Source organism: Oryctolagus cuniculus, chromosome 1 (assembly GCF_964237555.1).
Source record: "Oryctolagus cuniculus chromosome 1, mOryCun1.1, whole genome shotgun sequence".
Lineage (NCBI taxonomy): Eukaryota > Metazoa > Chordata > Mammalia > Lagomorpha > Leporidae > Oryctolagus > Oryctolagus cuniculus.
The window spans coordinates 35,935,283-35,954,837 of record NC_091432.1 but is presented as its reverse complement, the minus strand read 5'-3'; the positions used below and the strand labels follow the sequence as shown (position 1 = coordinate 35,954,837).

General features: G+C 38.9%; 1 long non-coding RNA gene across 1 annotated transcript in view; it reads right to left on the bottom strand.

Moving 5' to 3' along the window:
- Positions 1-11,977, bottom strand: part of LOC103351141 (uncharacterized) — a 94,292-nt gene extending 82,315 nt beyond the window's left edge. The window contains exon 1 of the long non-coding RNA XR_011387865.1: positions 11,462-11,977. This is a non-coding gene — a long non-coding RNA (uncharacterized lncRNA). The remainder of the gene's footprint in view (positions 1-11,461) is intronic.
- Between the last annotated feature and the right edge of the window lie 7,578 nt (positions 11,978-19,555).

The window sequence follows — 19,555 nt, the reverse complement described above, 5'->3', positions numbered from 1 at the left end:
AAATCTAAAAAAAGGAGGAAGTCAAATCCAATATAATTGAATAAATATATATGTAAATATAAAATCAGAAAAAGGTAATTTGTAATAAAATAGTTGTAATTTTATAACTTTGTTTGATACAACAGAAGTTAGAATATATATATTTTTCAGAAGTTATGGATTCTTAATTAATAAACACTATGTAAAAATTATATGTTCATTCTGAAAATACATATGAAAAATATTTGTTCATGCATATCCACTTCTTTTTTATTTTATTTTATTTATTTATTTTTGACAGGTAGAGTGGACAGTGAGAGAGAGAGACAGAGAGAAAGGTCTTCCTTTTGCCGTTGGTTCACCCTCCAATGACCACCGCAGCCAGTGCACTGCGGCCAGCGCACCACACTGATCCGATGGCAGGAGCCAGGTGCTTATCCTGGTCTCCCATGGGGTGCAGGGCCCAAGCACTTGGGCCATCCTCCACTGCACTCCCGGGCCTCAGCAGAAAGCTGGCCTGGAAGAGGGGCAACCGGGACAGAATCCGGCGCCCCGACTGGGACTAGAACCTGGTGTGCCGGCGCCGCTAGGTGGAGGATTAGCCTAGTGAGCTGCGGCACCGGCCCACATATCCACTTCTTAGTGGCTTTCTGAATACTTAAAGCTTCACTTTCATTTGTTGATGAACATTTATGATGTGCCTACGATGTTTAGCCTTTGCTAGATGCCAGACATATGCATAAGTATCAAACCCTGGCTTCTAGTATGTTATAATCCACCACAGAGACAGACAGGGAATCAAATCATTGCAATACGGCAAAGGCATGACTCCCTCAGGTATCCAGGGAGACTGGGCAGGAGTGAATGATGAAGGTTTTCTTACATGGTTTGCCTGAGTCAGAGTTACAGATAGGATCATGCCTGATAAAGTTTAAGGGGATCATAAAGGATGGATTTCTTTCTCAGCATCATAGAACCATAGCATGTCAGAGAGAGAAATGACCTGGGAGAGTACCTAATTCATCCCCTCCATTTCATAGGTGAGGCAGCTAAGGCTCAAAGGTGCGGTGGTTTGTCCAAGCTTATAGGTAGCTAATTAGTGGCAGAGCCCTGACTGGGACATAGTTTGAAGGTGAAACATGTCACCAACCTGCTTCTCCTGGGAGGTGTCAAAGTTAATTTTTTTCAACTATTCTTTCCATTATGCCCTAGCTTTCATTGCATATTAGATGACACTTTATAATTGATACAGCAGGACAATCTTAAATATCTATTTCTTCAAATTGGTCAATACTACACTAGTATTTGGGTGGTAATATTCTGTTTTGAAGTCTAAAGCTTGCAGGTATGAAATACAGATTTTTGGGATTTACTACATTCTTATGTATCATATAACATTTAAAGTATTATATAAGTATATTTTACAGTTTTGTCTAAGTAACAAATTTGCATTTTTGATTTGATGTAATAAAAGCTTTAATGTAATTTCTGTTAGATTTTGCATTTTTTCTTAGTTAAACTTTAACCTGACAGAGTGAATGATTCTTATGTTATTGTATTAGTATTGTGAATAATTGTGAAATGTTTTGAGACAGAGTACTATATTTGTGAATATAATGTTATGACTGTTTATTATTTAGTAGAAATCTTTCCATCAGTATGGAAAACTAAGAAAATTGTTTTCTGCTGTATAATCTGGCATTCATCGTAGATTAAAGCTTATTTTTCTGTGAATAAAACTTATTCAATAAAGTACTATTCTTTAAAATGAAAAAAAAAAAAGAGTTTGTGTATGTTGTTCCTTCTCTGTGGAGGTTTAGGCTCTGTGGTAGATAGGAGAAAGAATAGATCAACAGCACGTTTAAGAGATTAAATATAGAGCAGCAATATCTTGCTAAAATGGTAAGTGAGGTTGGGATTAAATATGGAGCAATGCTGTACTGCTAAAATGGCAAATGTGGTTGCCATTAGATAGGCCAGTGAGGAGGACAGGAGCCTGTGGAGTGTGATACAGCTGGTGATGCAGAGGGAGCAGATCACGAAATTTTTATTTGATCTTTGAGGAGTTTGCTATTTACTTATTTGACCCACCCTGCTCAGCATGGCCAAGAGCAATGTTTGGAAGGGATTCTGAATTCACCAATATAAAAGCAGCAAAGGACAAGCTATGGTCATGTTTAAGCTGGCAAAGTAAAAGAATGGATTTTATATTATATTGAATTGAATAATGAAAGATTACCCATTTGACAATCTTTTCCCTAATACATTGTGTTTAGGCAACTTGAACAAGGTTTGATCACTCTATTTGTTCAAATATTTGATCCATGTAAGCACTACTTAATCCCTAGAGCATTTTAATACCCACCAAATACATCAGGTGTTCACTACAAACAATTTTGTATAAATGGAACTTGAAATTTGCTTGTGTTTTTAGTGTTCCTAGCCAAGCCATCAGACTATAGCCCTCTTCCGTGATTGTCAAGTACGGATAGTCTTTCTGAAATTATTTATTTGCAAGATCTGAAAAAAAAAAAAAACAAAAACAAATTGAAGTTCTTGGTGAAGAGCTTTTTACTACTATTTTAGGAGAAGTCCAGACATGTTAATTTGATTTATTAAATTAAATTTAGGTACATATTACAAGTAGGAATAGCAAATACCTGGTTTTATAGGCCAATTAACCTGCCCTTTAAAATATTTTTCTAGTAATCAAATGTGAACAAAATTATATGCCCATATTTAAGTTAATCTAAGAAAAAGGCAAAAACAAATCAAAAAAAAAACCAAAAAAAAAAAAAAAACAGAAGTTCCCAAGTACAAACATCTCTGTACTGAAACTGAGTATAAAGGGGCCACTCATGATGATATTTGTCTAGATCCAGCTAATATTACTCATTTTAAGGTGATATCCCATGACATTTTAATATGTAAAGAAAAAATTGCAGGACTAGCACTGTGGTGTAGCAGGTAGAGTTGTATGCTACAGTGACAGCAGTGAAAGGCCTGAGGCCCAGCTACAGCTCTTTCAGTGAAATGAAACAATAAAGGAGAGTGGACATTTTTGGTTAGCTACTCTTGTCCAAAAGGACAAAGATATCAAAAATGTTTGTTCCAGGCTGCAAACCACTGGCTTGGGGATCATTAGATCCTATAATATCTGCTGAACTGCAGAAGGGGAACTCCAGGAATTGTGAGTGGTGGGGCTAGGCCCCTACCTCTACTCCACTCAGCCTTGTATTCCTAGGTGTGAGCACTGTTAGTTTCATTCCATCTGAATTCACGCTCTGTAAGTTGTTTCACATTTTTAATAGACTGAATTTGTATAGAGTAACTCCTTGATTACACAAATGAGAATATTCAGACATGAGAAGAAAGTCTCAAATGACTGAGTGACAGAACAAAGTGAACACAATCCCCTCTTAGACTGTGCATCCTACAAGAGCAAGACCAGTATTTTTTTTTTAGTGTTATGTGTCTCCTGGCTCAATGATTAACAGGACAGTCAGGCAGGAAGAGTGATTGGGCCAAGGCATTCGCTTTCTTGCTGATCGACAGATGATAGCATCAGTTCCACCTTGCTGTTAATGACCTGTGAGGGTAGAAGCAGGGGTGGGAGTTGGTAAGTTGGGAAGCAGTGCACCTATTCAGGATTTGAAGCCTAAAGTTCCATGCCTTGACAATTTCTATTTCAGATTTGAGTTAAGAAGCAAGGCAAAAATTTTCATTTGGATCTATGGAAACTCAATTTTAAAACCAAAGGATATCTGCTCTAGACTTATTTGTCCCTATGGGGTCTTTCACTTAAATTTGAATAAGAACATTCAGCCTCCTGGAAAACTCCTTTTCAGACACTACAGTACAATAGAACACCTGTTGCTGTACCATCTGGATCAGAACTCCCTCTGCTGGTGGGATGGGAACCTTACAGTCCATGGGGTAGCACTTCAGCCCACTCCACAAGCTCAATTAAACTTATTTCACAATTAATTTTGCAGGGAAGTAGTTATCCCAAAAAGAGTTATAAGTTGGAGAGACAAACTATATTTTCTGGACTCTATCTCCATCATATTTATCATTTGTGTTCTTTATGTTTTCCCCAAATACATGATATCTTTCAAAGAGAACAGTGAAAATTCCTCATGCCTTAGAATGCTTTTAAAGATGTTAAATCTCTGGAGCCCTAAGGGGACAGGGTACCAGCAAAACCCAACAAAAAAAGGGCCAAGTTTCTCTCTCCCCATCCCCCCATAACAGTGCCTGGAAACCAACTCGGAAAAGGCACCATTCTAACATCAGTAATGGTGTCGCTCCCCCTCCTCGTGGAGGAACGACACTAAACCCTGCGCTGTTCTTTCGTCTGCTCGGCCCTCCCCGGGTTTGCTGCTGGTTCTTCCCGGGTTGGCTACTATCCCTTCCACCTCCGTGGAAGGGCAGTTCCCCCTGGCCGCATTCCCCACTTCCGCAGGGGAGCGGCACACCGCCGGCCGGTTCTCTCGGGGGCTGCACGGGTTCCCTTAGATGTTCCCCATAGATGTTCCTGGTGCGTGCCGTCTCTCTCCTCCTTTATAGTCCTCCTCCGCCAATCCTAACTCGGCTGCCCACACGCCGAGTACGCTGCTCTCCAATCAGGAGCAAGTCCTACAGTTTATTGGTTGAACTGGAGGCAGCTGGGTAGAAGCTGTTTTCTCCTCTCCCAGCGCCATATTGTAGGAGAGCAGATGCATAGAATAAGTCTTAATTCCAGTAACTTAGTCTAGTCCGAGCTGCTCCCCACAGAGGAGAGCAGATGCATAGAATAAGTCTTAATTCCAGTAACTTAGTCTAGTCCGAGCTGCTCCCCACAGAGGAGAGCAGATGCATAGAATAAGTCTTAATTCCAGTAACTTAGTCTAGTCCGAGCTGCTCCCCACAAATGGCTGTGGTGGCTCTTATACAACCCCTGGTAGCCCCTGGAGAGAAAGCACCATTTTGACACCAATAGCTGCTGTGGTGGCTCTCGTGCACACATGTGATTGGGGGATATTACCAGAGGGAAAAATTTGTGTTCTCTGCTAACTTTGAGATTGACTGGGAAGGTTGACGTGGGCCTGGGCACTCACATAGGACTGTGAGTTACCTCCAGCCTCTCAACATATCACAGGCTCTGGGGCTCTAAACCCAAGGTAGAGCACCCTCAGAGAGCTGGTTCTGGGAATGTCTCTGCCTCTCTGTGGATGGGACAACCTTGTGGGGTAGAGCAGATCCTATGCACCCTGTGACTGTGGAAGCCTTGTATGCTGAGACAATGGGAACTCTGTGACTGCATGATGGGGTGTAGGATGTTGCTGGGTCTCTGAGCAATCACTGTACCCAGGACCAGAGGCTGAGAATTTCCTTATTGCCTGGGGTGAGTCACTGCAGTGGGATACATGCTCACACTGATGACCGTATAGATCCATTGTGCAGTACACACAGCAGCACAGGTGACTGTTGTACCCATGTGGTTAACCATGGGTGTTGATCACCAAGGAAGAGAGGAGGTGAGGGTGTTATTATACCAACAAAGGTGATCATGTCCTTCTTCCTACTAATAAGAGGAGGTTTACCATGCTAAACTTGGGTACACACTGGATACTCGCCCCACCCTGGAGCACTGACCAGAGCTCCATGACCACACCCAGCACACTCCCCCTGGGTATTCACTGAAAGAGCAGATACTTCATTAAGCCAGAGGTACATAGTTCAAACATAAGAGCCATCAGGGAGAAAAAAAACAACAAGTATCTCCACAAATGACTAAACATAAATGCAGAAATTCAAGAAACAAGAATATGGAAGACAATATGATCCCCCCCAAAGGAACACAATTCAGTATTAGAATGTGAAGATAAAGAGTCTGAATAATGAATGAAAAATAATTTAAAAGTTTAATCAGGATTACTCAGAAGCAACGAGAAGCAAATTTACAAGTTAAAAAAATCCGTACATGATATAGAAGAAAAATTCTCCCATGAGGTTGATATTTTGAAGAGAAATAAAACTGAAATATTAGAAATGAAGGATTCAATATGTAAAATAAAAAATACAGTGGAAAACTTTAACAACACACTTGGTGAGGCAGAAGAAAAAATATCCAAACTAGACCTAGATAAATCTTTGGAAATTTTTTAATCAGAACAAAAAAATTTAGAAAAATTAAAAACAGTATTAGATATTATGGGATGCTATCAAGTGACCCAACACACAGGTCTTAGGAGTTCCTAAAGATGTGGAAAGAGAGAATGGATTAGAAGGTCTACTCAGTGAAATAAATACAGAAAACTTCTGTAATTTGGAGAAAGGGACATCCAAGTACACAAAGAACATAGAACCCCTAATAGACATGACCAGAAAAGATCTTCACCATGACACAGTAAGTCAAACTTTCAACAGCAAAACACAAAGCCACGACAGAAATGCCAGATTATTTTAAAAGCATCTCCAATTAGACTCATAGCTGACTTCTCATCAGAAATCCTACAAGCCAGGAGAGAATGGAGACACATAGTCCAAGTTTTAAAACAAAAACAAACTGTCAACCCAGAATACTGTTCCCTGCAAAGTTCTCAATTATGAATGAAGGTGAAGGCCGGCGCCGCGGCTCACTAGGCTAATCCTCCGCCTAGCGGCGCCGGCACACCAGGTTCTAGTCCCGGTTGGGGCGCCGGATTCTGTCCCGGTTGCCCCTCTTCCAGGCCAGCTCTCTGCTGTGGCCAGGGAGTGCAGTGGAGGATGGCCCAGGTGCTTGGGCCCTGCACCCCATGGGAGACCAGGAAAAGCACCTGGCTCCTGGCTCCTGCCATCGGATCAGCGCGGTGCGCCAGCCGCGGCGGCCATTGGAGGGTGAACCAACGGCAAAGGAAGACCTTTCTCTCTGTCTCTCTCTCTCACTGCCCACTCTGCCTGTCAAAAAAAAAAAAAAAAAAAAAAAAAAATTATGAATGAAGGTGAAATAATGACCTTCCAGAACAAACAGAAATTGAATTTGTCACCACTCATCCAGCCTTTCAAATGATGCTTAATGATGTGCTACACACAGAAACATAGAAAGATAGCCATCATTTTGAAAAATTGTGAAGGCAAAATATCTCCCAGTAAAAGTACAAAAGAACTCCAAAGCAAACAATAGGAACATTTATGGAAAAATGGCAGATCCAAGTGGTTACTTCTCAATAGTAACCTTTAATGTAAATGCCTAAATTCTCCAATTAAAGATACTTACTGGCTGATGGATTAAAAAACAAGACCATCAATTTGTTGTCTATAAGAAACATACCTCACCAACAAAGACCAAGCAGACTGAAAGTGAAAGGATGGAAAAAGATATTCTGCACTAACAGAAAGCAAAAGCAAGCAGATATAGACATCATAATATTAAGACAAAATAGACATTATACGAAAACTGTTTAAAAAGACAAAGAAGGGCATTATGTAATGCTTAAGGGATCAATTCAACAGGAAGACATACTATAACAAAAGTATATGCACTTAATGCCATGGCATCTGATGATTTAAAGAACTTAGTGGATCTAAAGAGATATATAAACTACAATACAATTGTAAAGGAGGACTTCAACATTCCACTTTCACTAATGGACAGGTCAACTAGATAGAGGATCACAAAGAAACAACAGAGCTGATCTACACTATGGACCAAATGGACCTAACTGAAATATATAACCTTTTCATTCCACCATTGCAGAATACACATTCTTTACAACAGTGCCTGGAATTTTTTATAGGACACACAATAGCCTATGCAATAAAGCAAGTCTCGGAAAATTCAAAAAACTGAAATCGTACCATTCATCTTTTCTTTTTTTTTTTTTTATTTATTTTTTTTTTATTTTTTGACAGGCAGAGTGGACAGTGAGAGAGAGAGACAGAGAGAAAGGTCTTCCTTTGCCGTTGGTTCACCCTCCAATGGCCGCCGCGGCCGGCGCGCTGTGGCCGGCACACCGCGCTGATCCGATGGCAGGAGCCAGGAGCCAGGTGCTTTTCCTGGTCTCCCATGGGGTGCAGGGCCCAAGCACCTGGGCCATCCTCCACTGCACTCCCTGGCCACAGCAGAGAGCTGGCCTGGAAGAGGGGCAACCGGGACAGAATCCGGCGCCCCAACTGGGACTAGAACCCGGTGTGCCGGCGCCGCTAGGCGGAGGATTAGCCTAGTGAGCCGCGGCGCCGGCCCTCCATTCATCTTTTCTGACCACAATGGAATTAAGCTGGAAATTAACAACTCAAGAATCTCTACAACATATGCAAACACATAGAAACTGAGCAACATGGTCCTGAATGAACAGTGAGTCATAGAAGAAATCAAAAGGGAAGTAAAAAAATTTCTGGAAACAAATGAAGATGAAAATACAACATATCAAAACTTACGGGATACAGCAAAAGTACTGTTAAGATGGAAGTTTATACCAATTGGCACCTACACGAAGAAATGGGAGGGGCCAGCGCTGTGGTGTAGTGGGTAAAGAAGCTGCCTGCAATGCCAGCATCCCTTATAGGTGCCAGTTCGTGTCCTGGCTGCTCCACTTCCTATCCAGCTCTGTGCTATGGCCTGGGAAAGCAGTGGAAGATGGCCCAAGCCCTTGGGCCCCTGCACCCATGTGGGAGACCCAGAGGAGGCTCCTGGCTCTAGGCTTCAGATCAGTATAGCTCCAGTTGTTGCAGCCAATTGGGGAGTGAACCAGCGGATGGAAGACCTCTCTCTGCCTCTCCTTCTCTCTGTGTGTAACTCTTTCACGTAAAATAAATAAATCTTTAACAAAAAAAAGAAATTGGAAAGGTACCAAATAAATGAGCTATCAATGCATCCTAAGGTCCTAATAAAACAACAAACTGTGCCGGTGCCATGGCACAGTAGGTTAATCCTCTGCCTAGGGTGTCGGCATCCCATATGGGTGCGGTTCTAGTCCTGGTTGCTCCACTTCCAATCCAGCTCTCTGCTATGGCCTGGGAGAGCAGTAGAAGATGACCCAAGTGCTTGGGCCCCTGCACCCACATGGGAGACTGGGAAGAAGCTCCTGGATCCTGGCTTCAGATCAGCACAGTTCCATTCGTTGTGGCCATTTGGAGAGTGAACCAATGGAAGGAAGAACTTTCTTTCTGTCTCTCCTTCTCACTGTCTGTAACTCTACCTCTCATATAAAATAAATAAAATCTTAAAAAACAACAACAACAAACCAAACACAAACCCAAAATTAGTAGGAGGAAAGAAATAATTAAAATTAGAGAAGAAACAAACTAAACTGTAGCAAAAGATAAATGAAAGATGGACTGGTTTTTCAAAAAAAAAATGAAATTGATATACCATTTACCCAAATAACTAAAAAAGAGAGAGAAGACTTAAATTAATAAAATCAGAAATGAAAAAGGAATTGAAACAAAGGATACCACAGAAATAAAAGGAATCAACAGGAATAACTGCTAAGAGCTCTATACCAACAAATCAGAAAATCTATAAGAAATGAGTAGATTCCTGGACACCTACTATCTACCAAAATTGAATCATGAAAACATAGGAAACCTAAACAGACCAATAACCAAGGTAGAGATGGAATCAATAATAAAGACCTTCCTAACAAAGAAAATTCCAGGTCCTGAGAGCTTCACTGCTGATTTAAACGAGATTTTTAAGGAAATTCCAATTCTTCTCAAGCTATTCAAAACAATTGAAAGGGAGGGAATATTCCTAAACTCCTCCTATGAGGTTAGCATCACATTAATTCCTAAGCCAAAAAAAGATAACAAAAAAAAAAGAAAATAATAGACCAATTCCCTGATGAACATAGAGGCAAAAAATCCTTAACAAAATTCTAGGTAATCAAATCCAACAACACATCAGAAAGATCATTCACCTGGACCAAATAGGATTAATCCTTGATATGCAGGGATGCTTCAACATATACAAACCAATCAATGTGATACATCACATTAACAAATTGAAGAATAAAAACCATACAATCATCTCAATAGATGCAGAGAAAGCATTTGATAAAATACAACATCCTTTCATGAGAAAAACCTTAAGCAAATTGGGAATAGAAGGAATATTCCTCAACACAATCAAAGCAATTTATGACAAACCCACAGCCAGCATCTTATTAAATGGAGAAAAGCTGGAAGCATTTCTACTAAGATCAAGGATGCCCACTACCACCAATGCTATTCAATATTGTCCTGGAATTTTAGCCAGAGCCATTTGGCAAGAAAAACAAATTAAAAGATATAAATCACTAAGGGGGAAGTCATTCTATCCCAGTGTACAGATGATGTGATTCTATATATAGGGGAACCAAAAGAATCTACTTAGAAACTATTGCAACTCATAAAAGAGTATGGTAAAGTGGCAGGATTTAAAATTAACACACAAAAATCAATAGCATTGGTCAACACAGACAATGCCACAAACGAAATAGAACTTCAAGAGAAATCCATTCACAATAGCTACGGAAAAAGTAAGTAATTTGCAATAATTGTAACCAAGAAGGTGAAAGATCTCCACAGTGACAATTATAAAACATTGAAGAAATAAATAGAAGAAAACATAAAGATAAAAAAATCCTACAAGTTCATGGAATGGAAGAATCAATATCATCATAATGTCTATACTACCAAAAGCAATTTACAGATGCAATTCAACCCCAATCAAAATGCCAATGACATTCTTCTCTGATCTAAAAAATAACTATGCTAAAATTCATATGTAAACACAAGAGAACCTGATGAGCTAAAACAATCTTATACAAGAAAAACAAAGCCAGAGGCATCACAATGCTAGATTTAAGATATAGTATAAGGCAATTATAATCAAAACAGCCTGATAATGGCACAAAAATAGACATGTAGACCATTGAATAGAAACTCCAGAAACCAATCAACACATCTCCAACTAACTAATATCTGACAATAGAGCTAAAATCAATCCCTGCAGCAAGGACAGTCTCTTCAACAAACAGTGCTGGGAAAAGTAGATCTCTGCATGTGGAAGTAAGAAACAATACCCCTACCTTACACCTTATACAAAAATCAGCACAAAATGGATCAAGGATCTACATCTATAACCTGACACTATCAAATTACTAAAGAAGATATTAGAGAAACACTGCAAGACATGGGCATAGGCAAAGATTTCTTGGAAAAGTCCCCAGGAGCACAGGTAATCAAAGCCAAAATAGACAAGTGGGATAACATCAAGCTGAGAAAGTTGTACTGCAAAAGAAACACTCAGCAAAGTGAAGGAACTGACGGAATGGGAGAAAATATTTGCAAATTATAAACTGATAAAGGATTAATATCCAGAATCTGTTATAAGCCCATTACACTCAACCACAACAAAACAAACAATCCAGCTAAGAAATGGGGAAATGACTTGAACAGGCATTTTTCAAAAGTGGAAATTGAAGGGGCCAGTGCAATGGTATAGTAGGTTAAGCTTCCACCTATTGGTGCTTCATACCATGTAGGTGCTGGTTCAGGTCCCAGCTATTTCTCTTCTGATCCAGCTCTTATTAGTGAAATCAGCCAGTCCTAAAAATACAAATAGCCCATTTTCCCTCATCTGTGGTAACTAATAGAGTATAAAAAATATAATGTATATGAGTGAAATTGACATTTTGAGATTCATTGATTATTTACAGCCCTTATCTCTACTATTGAAGAACAGTGTTTTTTTTTTTCTTACTATTTGTTGAACTCTTTACTTAGTATAGGATTAATCTTATGAGTATAAAGTAAACTGAAAGTACATCATTGTAAATATTAAGAAAGGAAATAGGAGATGAAAGAGGAGGAAGGGTGGGAGTGTGGGTGGGAGGGAGATGAGGATGGGAAGTATTAATATGTTCCTAAATCTTTATGTATGAAATAAATGAAATTTGTATAATCAAATAAAAAAGAAAATAATGGGAGATCATAAAAAAGATGTTTATCTCTCTTTTACTTTTACTTTGAAATGTAATTAAATGTAAAAAAAAAGTTATCTACCAAAAAAATCACAAGTTTAGATTTTTCTACATTCTTGAACCACTTGCACATGGTACATACAAGTGTATTTTCATAATTCTAGTAGGAATATTATTAAACATGTATTTAAAATGATTTTTTAAATTTTTATTTAAGGTATACAAGTTTTATGTACTTCATAAATACAGATTTAGGAACATAGTGATATCACTGTGTCCTAGTAGGTGAGCCTCTGCCCATAGCACTGATATCCCATATGGGTACTAGTTAAAGCCCCAGCTGCTCCATTTCCCATCTAGCTCTGTGCTAATGGCCTGGGAAAGTACTGGAAGATAGTCTAAGTGCTTATATTCCTGCACCCACATGGGAGACCCAGAAGAAGCTCTTGGTTCCCATCTTTGGATCGGCCCAGTGGTGGCTGTTGCGGTCATTTGGGGAGTGAACCAGCAGATGGAAGACCTCATTCTCTGTTTCTCTCTCTCTCTCTCCCCTAAATAAATAGAGAATGCATTTGTAAATATTATCTGTGCCAATCTTTTATTTTGAAATATTAGTTAAAATGGTAAATTTTAGTGGTTTCTCTTTTCCCTTAAAATAGGATGACTATAAAAGATTGTTTCAATGTAACTTTCTGTCATTTCTTGATGTCATCATTTTTTAATTTATTCCTTCATTTTGCTCCCCATCCCCAGTATACATTAAAACTGATTTATCCTCAGAAAGTTCTTCTTTGCCTGTAGCTCATACTCAACAGGAAGTTTTCCTTATAACCTTTGAAATCTAGTTAAGCACTAGAGCTAATGCATTTTTCAGTATATGGATATTAAGGATTATTTTTTCTAAATTATTTTTTCACCCAATTTGAAAATTTCAAAGTGAGCATATTAAGTCAGTGGTCTCCTCATAAAAAGCAGTTGCTCTTCGGGCCAGCACTGTGGCACAGTGGGTTAAAGCCCTGGCCTGAAGAATCAGTTGCTCTGTTCTTCAACAACACATGATTATATTTTTGATTGTACAATGACATAAGGACAAAGTAAACATTAAATAGCATCTGTAATGAAGAGAGAATTGAAGGTCATTAGTTCTATGGTTCCATTTACCAAGTGTTAACACTGAGACCTAAAATTGCATAAGCTTTGTGCAACAGGATCAGAATTAGAACTTTGAATTCCTTATTTATAGCCCCTACTTTGTACTCTCCTACATCATGCCATGAAAACACTTCACCAAACAAGCTCATCTGAATATAGCGATCTGTAATAAGCTATCACATATATCTATATTCTCTATAATTAGTTATGCTATAACTAGATTCCAATCTAGTGATTAAAATACATAGCAAGGTAGTGGATAAATGTGGATTTAAGGATTTAATTCACCTCGTTCACTCCTGTGTAAAACTTTGGCACTTAGAAGGTGTTAAACTAGTGGGCTACTGAAATTGAATTGATTCAGAACAAAATAAGAATGCTTCTCCTTGAAGTTTCCATTCTCCTTTGTTTCCTGGAACCACTCAAAACAGGATTAATCCCTTTTCTGGTTAAACATCACTCCAATAGAGAGTTCATTCAACTGTTCTCTGAACGAGCCACTTTCCACACAAGTTCTTCCATAATCCTGAACAATATTCTTTTGTGTGCTAAGGGTTTCTATGAGATGTGGAGATTCACAAAGCACAGGATGGACCCAGTTCTGACACAGTGAAAATCTGCAGACAATAACTTTAAATAGGGGGTCTGTGGAAGTAGAGAATGCCAAACAGCTACACCTTAGATATCTGGTCCAGTGCCCATCGAAGCTGACTCTAGCAACTATGTCTAAATGGCCTTCTAAGAGTACTATCTAAATTGCTCTCTTACCATGACTAGCTTCTATGTTAAAGTCTGTGGTCAAATGCCATTTTTTTACATGAACTTCAATTATTTTTCTGTAGAAAAATTTTGCACCACTAAGGCAAAGTGTTTTGCCCATTTAAACACAAGCATTCTTTTTTGTGTGAGAGGAGAGCGGTGCCCAATGTTACTCCCTGCCATTCTAATTCAATCTGCTTCCTGAGCTCAGATTTTATGTAATTAATTCCTTAAATTTCTTCTGTTTAAAAAAAAAATGTTCAAGACAAGATCTCAAAAGATAGATGTGAAAGATGCAAGCCCTATGGAGCTAACAATATTTTACATTATTAACACATAGTGGGGGCCACCCTCAGTGGTAGCAAAGAATACTATTCTGAGAAAATGTGAGGTGCTAATAGGTGGTAGAGTAGATGATTTTGAGCAGAAATGTGAATCCAAATCCCAGTTGAGCTCCTGTCTGTGTGCTATTGAGCAAGCCTTGGAACCACATTGAGATTGTGCCCTTATTATCAAAACAGAAATTATTATAATGAGTTCATAGAAAAAACTGTCATTTATCTAGCAGCCATAGTAAGACAGGTAATATTTATTTAACTCATGTAATTATTGCATAGCCCTTTGAAATGGGTACTATTACTATTCTGATTTTATAACAGAAGAATGAGTTTCAGAGAGGTGTAATAGCTTACACAACTCACACAACTATAAATTGAGATCTAAACCCAGGAAATGAGCTCTAGAGGCTGTGCCAGTATACCATACTGCCTATTCTGGCCTAAGGATGAATTGCAGATTATTAAATGTATTGTTCCTTTTCTATTGTTTTCACTGCCTTCAGTAGCAAGAAAGAAAAGAGAGCCCTGAGCTAGAAGTCTTGAGAACCCATTGGCATCTGCTCACTTGCTAGTTCTGCGACCTTTGGCAACTTATTTTCTCTCTCTGGGCCTCAGAATTCTTATTTGTAAAGTGAAGATGTCTAGGGATCATGAGCTCTTGCTTAGAGTTGAATCACATGGACTAAATTGTTCTCTTGTAGAGAAGCACCTTGCTGCCATACTCAGTAAGTAAATTGCATGAGCGCATAGAAAGTACTCCATAAAACAGCGGCTATTACTATCCTTACTTTTATTGTCCCCACCCAGCGCTCTGACCTTTCATAGTTTGCAGTTGCAGGAACAGTTAGAAAGGCTACATCTCTCAGTTATCTTGCTTCAGATCTCAGAGGAAGCTACAATGGAATAGCCTTGCAGAGGTAAAGTCAGAGGAAGGCCAGCCACCAGCCCATTTCTGAGCTTGTTTAGTCTCTCAGCAGCCTGACCTTGACCTTCTGGCCAGCTCTGTGCCAGACATATCAAAGGCCCTTTAGACTCAAGACTATAAACACAGTGTTGTCTGCAAGCAGTCATAACCTCTCAAATCCACTTAAACCCTTAATCCTCACCTCCCAGCAGGGTAGAAACCCACACAAAACGCCTGCCTCAGCTTTTACCCCACAGCATCATCAACGATTTGAGCCACTCTGCTCCTCTCAATGAGACCTGAGCTCCAAACTCCTCAAATCCTGAATTTCCTGCTTTCAGAGGAAATGTTCTTGTGTAGCTGAAGTTTGCTAACATGTAAGTGATGAAATCCAAAGTCCATATGGTATTTGGACAAGTGTTAAATGTTTTCCCTATGTACCAGAAATGAAATATAAATATGGTATTTTTTTAAAGTAATAGCAAAGACCAATGCAGGCTTCCCTTAATCAAGTGCTGCTTCTCCAGGAAGGCAGGTGGGATCCCTCTACATTCTACATTCCAGAGTATTAATTCTGATATGCCTCCCTATTGTCATTAGTCCCCATGACAGCAGAGAAAAAAGAGAGCACTCTCTAGAAGTAACTTGGGAGGCCTGGCTTCCATGTACATCTCCTTCCTGAGTAGTTCTGTGATCCTGAAAAACGTAGTTTTCTTCTCTTTTGCCATATAATGAAACAGTCACAGGTTCCAGAAAATCAGAATATGTACATATGTCAGGGGGTCATTATTCAGCCTACCATATCATTTGAGAAGCAGCTCCCTTTTAGTTTTTATATAAAAGGATTCTCTCTGGGGCCAGCACTGTGGCATAGTAGGTTAAAGCCCTGGTCTGCAGTGCCAGCATCCCATATGGGCGCCAGTTCGAGTCCCAGCTGCTGCTCTTCTGATCCAGCTCTCTGCTATGGCCTGGGAAAGCAGTAGAAGATGGCCCAAGTCTTTGGGCCTCTGAATCCACTTGGGAGACCCAGAAGAGGCTCCTTCCTCCTGGCTTCGGATCAGTGCAGCTCCGGCCATTGCAGCCATCTGGGGAGTGAACCATCAGATGGAAGACCTCACTCTCTATCTCTACCTCTCTCTATAATTCTTTCAAATAAATTAAAAAAAGGATTCTCTCCAAGCTTATGTAAAGCCACACAAGTCTTATATTTGCATCTTCTTGGCCCCCTATCAGAGAAGCCACTTTGACAAATATTTGTGAGATAAATCTCTTGTGCCCAGAAGGGTGCTAGGAACAGAGAGGAGTACTTATAAAAGAGCAAATATTTTCTTCCATTTTAAAGGTTTACAATGTATTTTCGAAAGGACAAGAATTTATAGAAAGTTCAACACTCTAAGAACTCATTTTGCTGGAAAGACCTTTTTGTGCAAGAAATTATTACACAGGTATGAATCATACCATCCATTTACTGAAACTTGAAAAAACATTTGATAGTCATTATTCCCATACATGAGTCTCAGTAATCTGCACTAGAGAGGACTGTGAAAATAGGTCCAGGAAGAGGGCTATGAAAAAAGTCAACATCTCTGAGATCAAATTTTTGGAGGTGACATGGCCAGGACCATGTTATTCCCCTAATTTAAGCCTCATATTGCAATGCTATAGCCACAGAATATTAAAAAATTAATAAGTACATCTTTTCATTGGAACTCAGAAGCTGACATTCCTTAGGGTGTCTGTCTGATATGTAAGGCAGTGACCTCACTTCTTTTCTCATGGAAATAGTCGGTGTAACTCACTGAAATATATTCTTAGCATCTCTTTGCACTACTGATCACATTTGATTGGACAAAAGTAGGCATTTGAGATATACATTTCTATCTATGGGCATTTGGAATTGAAACCATTAATTCAGTTAGTTGAGGACTGTGACATAAAAATTGGAAGCTGAATTTTGACCATCCTTCATCATAGGCTGAGGATGAAGATAGGCCCGCTTTACCTACAGAGACCAAGCAAGCTGGGAAAAATCACACACAGAGAACCTGGAGAGGCCTCGTACCTTTTATGTTTTAACTTCCAATCACTTCTTAAGGTCTGTCTGCATTATTGCCTTTGAGTTCCAGGAGCCACCCCTGTTTCTTTAAAATAAATTCTTAATCTTCCGTTAGGTGAGACCAAATTGGCTCCTGTTGCTTGAAACCTGAAGGGCAGTAGAGTCCCCTGAGATCTCTCAAAGAACTTCCCCTGAAGGTTCCCACCCACACCTGTCTCCACTCAAATGTTTTCTACCGTTTCTCTGTTCAGATCCCTATCCTCCAGGAACTATTTCAGAGGGATCCAACGCCTAGTGTGTGTAAGACTTGAGAACAAAGCACACCTTAGGCAGTACAACTCACACATCAGCTAAGTACAAGTGAAATGTTTGGCCTAATTTCTCAAAATAAAGTCATTTTTATGGGTGGTTAATTTTCCTGTGTCCCAGTTGCTGAATGGTTTCATGCAAACCATGAAAGTTTTCAGATATTTTATCCTCATCATAGGCATTGTCAGAATCTTAAGGAACAAAATGAGACTTGTTGTATACCTGTTTGTTGCTTTCACTTTTTAAACAAATATGCAAAAAAAGGATTTATTGGATGTTTTGAGATTTATATAATGTTTTTTACCTGTAGTGCTTCCTTTGATCTTAATTTTCCAGGGGGAAAGACAGGGTCACATCCTATATTCCCACTTAAGGATTCCAGAGGAGTGAAATGATCTGACTTAGGAAATTGACATTGGATTCTAAGCCCATGAAGAATAAGGATGAAGTCGAACACTCTTAATATGTTATCTATCCTGCCCAGTAACTAACACATGTGATGTAATGGTGACCAACTGATTTCATCTTACAGAACAACTCCAATCCTAATAGTGGCAGCCTAGAATACTGTTTTGAGAATTCTGACTGATTCTGCACATTTGTGAAAAGAGGTTCTGGGATTGAGTAGAAGACAATAAGAAAGTGGAGAGTGGCAGCCCAGGCCTCAGTATTTATATCGTTATGGTTAATGTTCACTGAGTTAACCTAACACTGACTGCTTTGTCATCTGACTTTTTCTATTACATTACACCTGGCAATGTCTACACTCCTGACCTCAATTTCCTAAACTATGGATGAACAAAATATAGCTCGAAGATCAAACCTGGCCTGTCACCCATTTTAATAAACAAGGTTTTATTAGAACACAATCATGCTCATGTGTTCACAAATTATTTACAGATTCTTTCCTGCTCAATGGAACAGTTGAGTAGTCAAAACAGAGATCATGTTTATCAGATCCAACCAACTAGAGATTAATTTTTATTTTCTTTATTGAAGGAAAATTCTATGCAAAAACTGAATAATTAACTTGAAGAATTTGTTTTCAGCATATCCATTCAAAATAAAAGTAACGATTTTCATAATTTTAACACAAAACTTTATGAATCATGTAGGGAAAATCGGGTAACCTTTGTGAGATACAGAGTGCAATATTAAGTTAGCCAGAGTTAATCAGCCAAGATGTAAAACTTGTCTTTTGTGCAGTATTGTAAGAATTAATACAAAGAATACAAAAGAATAAAAACATGCACATTGATTTTCTCTTTGTCTAATAGACTCCTTTGTTACAATTCTTTGTAACATTCACATAGGTGATCATTGTATTTCTAAGGAAATTTACTTGGAGTCACAAACTGCAGTAGGATTCATAACCCAATTCCCCTTCAACAGTAGAACAAGTGGAAAACATGTTTGGCTGGATGGTGTGAGAAACTAAAAGTAAATATTTATTAAGTGCTCTATCCAGTGTTCATGGTATGTCTCATAAGAGTACAAATACTAGAATACTTTTCTCAATGAAGTATGAAGAACGGTGCTGAGAAATCCTAAACAAATCATCATTCTATGGTCTTGAACAGAGTCCACTTACAGAATATGAATGAGGAACGTGAAAAACTAAGAAAACTAATAAATGAGAAGATGATTAGGAAAGTGATTAGGAAATGGGATGAATTAATGGGTATAATTAATTTTCATTTATTTGCATAATCAACAAAAATTCATGAAACACTTGTGTTTGCAGTTTTGGATATAATCTCCACTCTTCTAAGATGGCAATCAATGGAAAGATAAATGCTGTAGTCAGACTTACATTTTTGATACAATAACTAGAAAATGTGACTTTACATCTGTGTCCAAGTCTTAATACTTCTCTGAAGTAAATGATCTGGTCACTGAAGTACCTGCTCAGTCTCAGGTCTTACCTACAGGGTCAGACCTCTTACCACATGATGGAAGGCCGACTGGAATACATATGTCCTTCTTGTGCTTAGAAGAGGGGATAAGGGGATCTCAGATGAAGACTATCATTTCATTTGTGCAGAACACCAATCAGAAATGTAATTTCGTTCATCATGGGGAGAAGTGAACAAAAAAAGAAGTAAAAAAGTTATTCTAGAGAAAGACACCC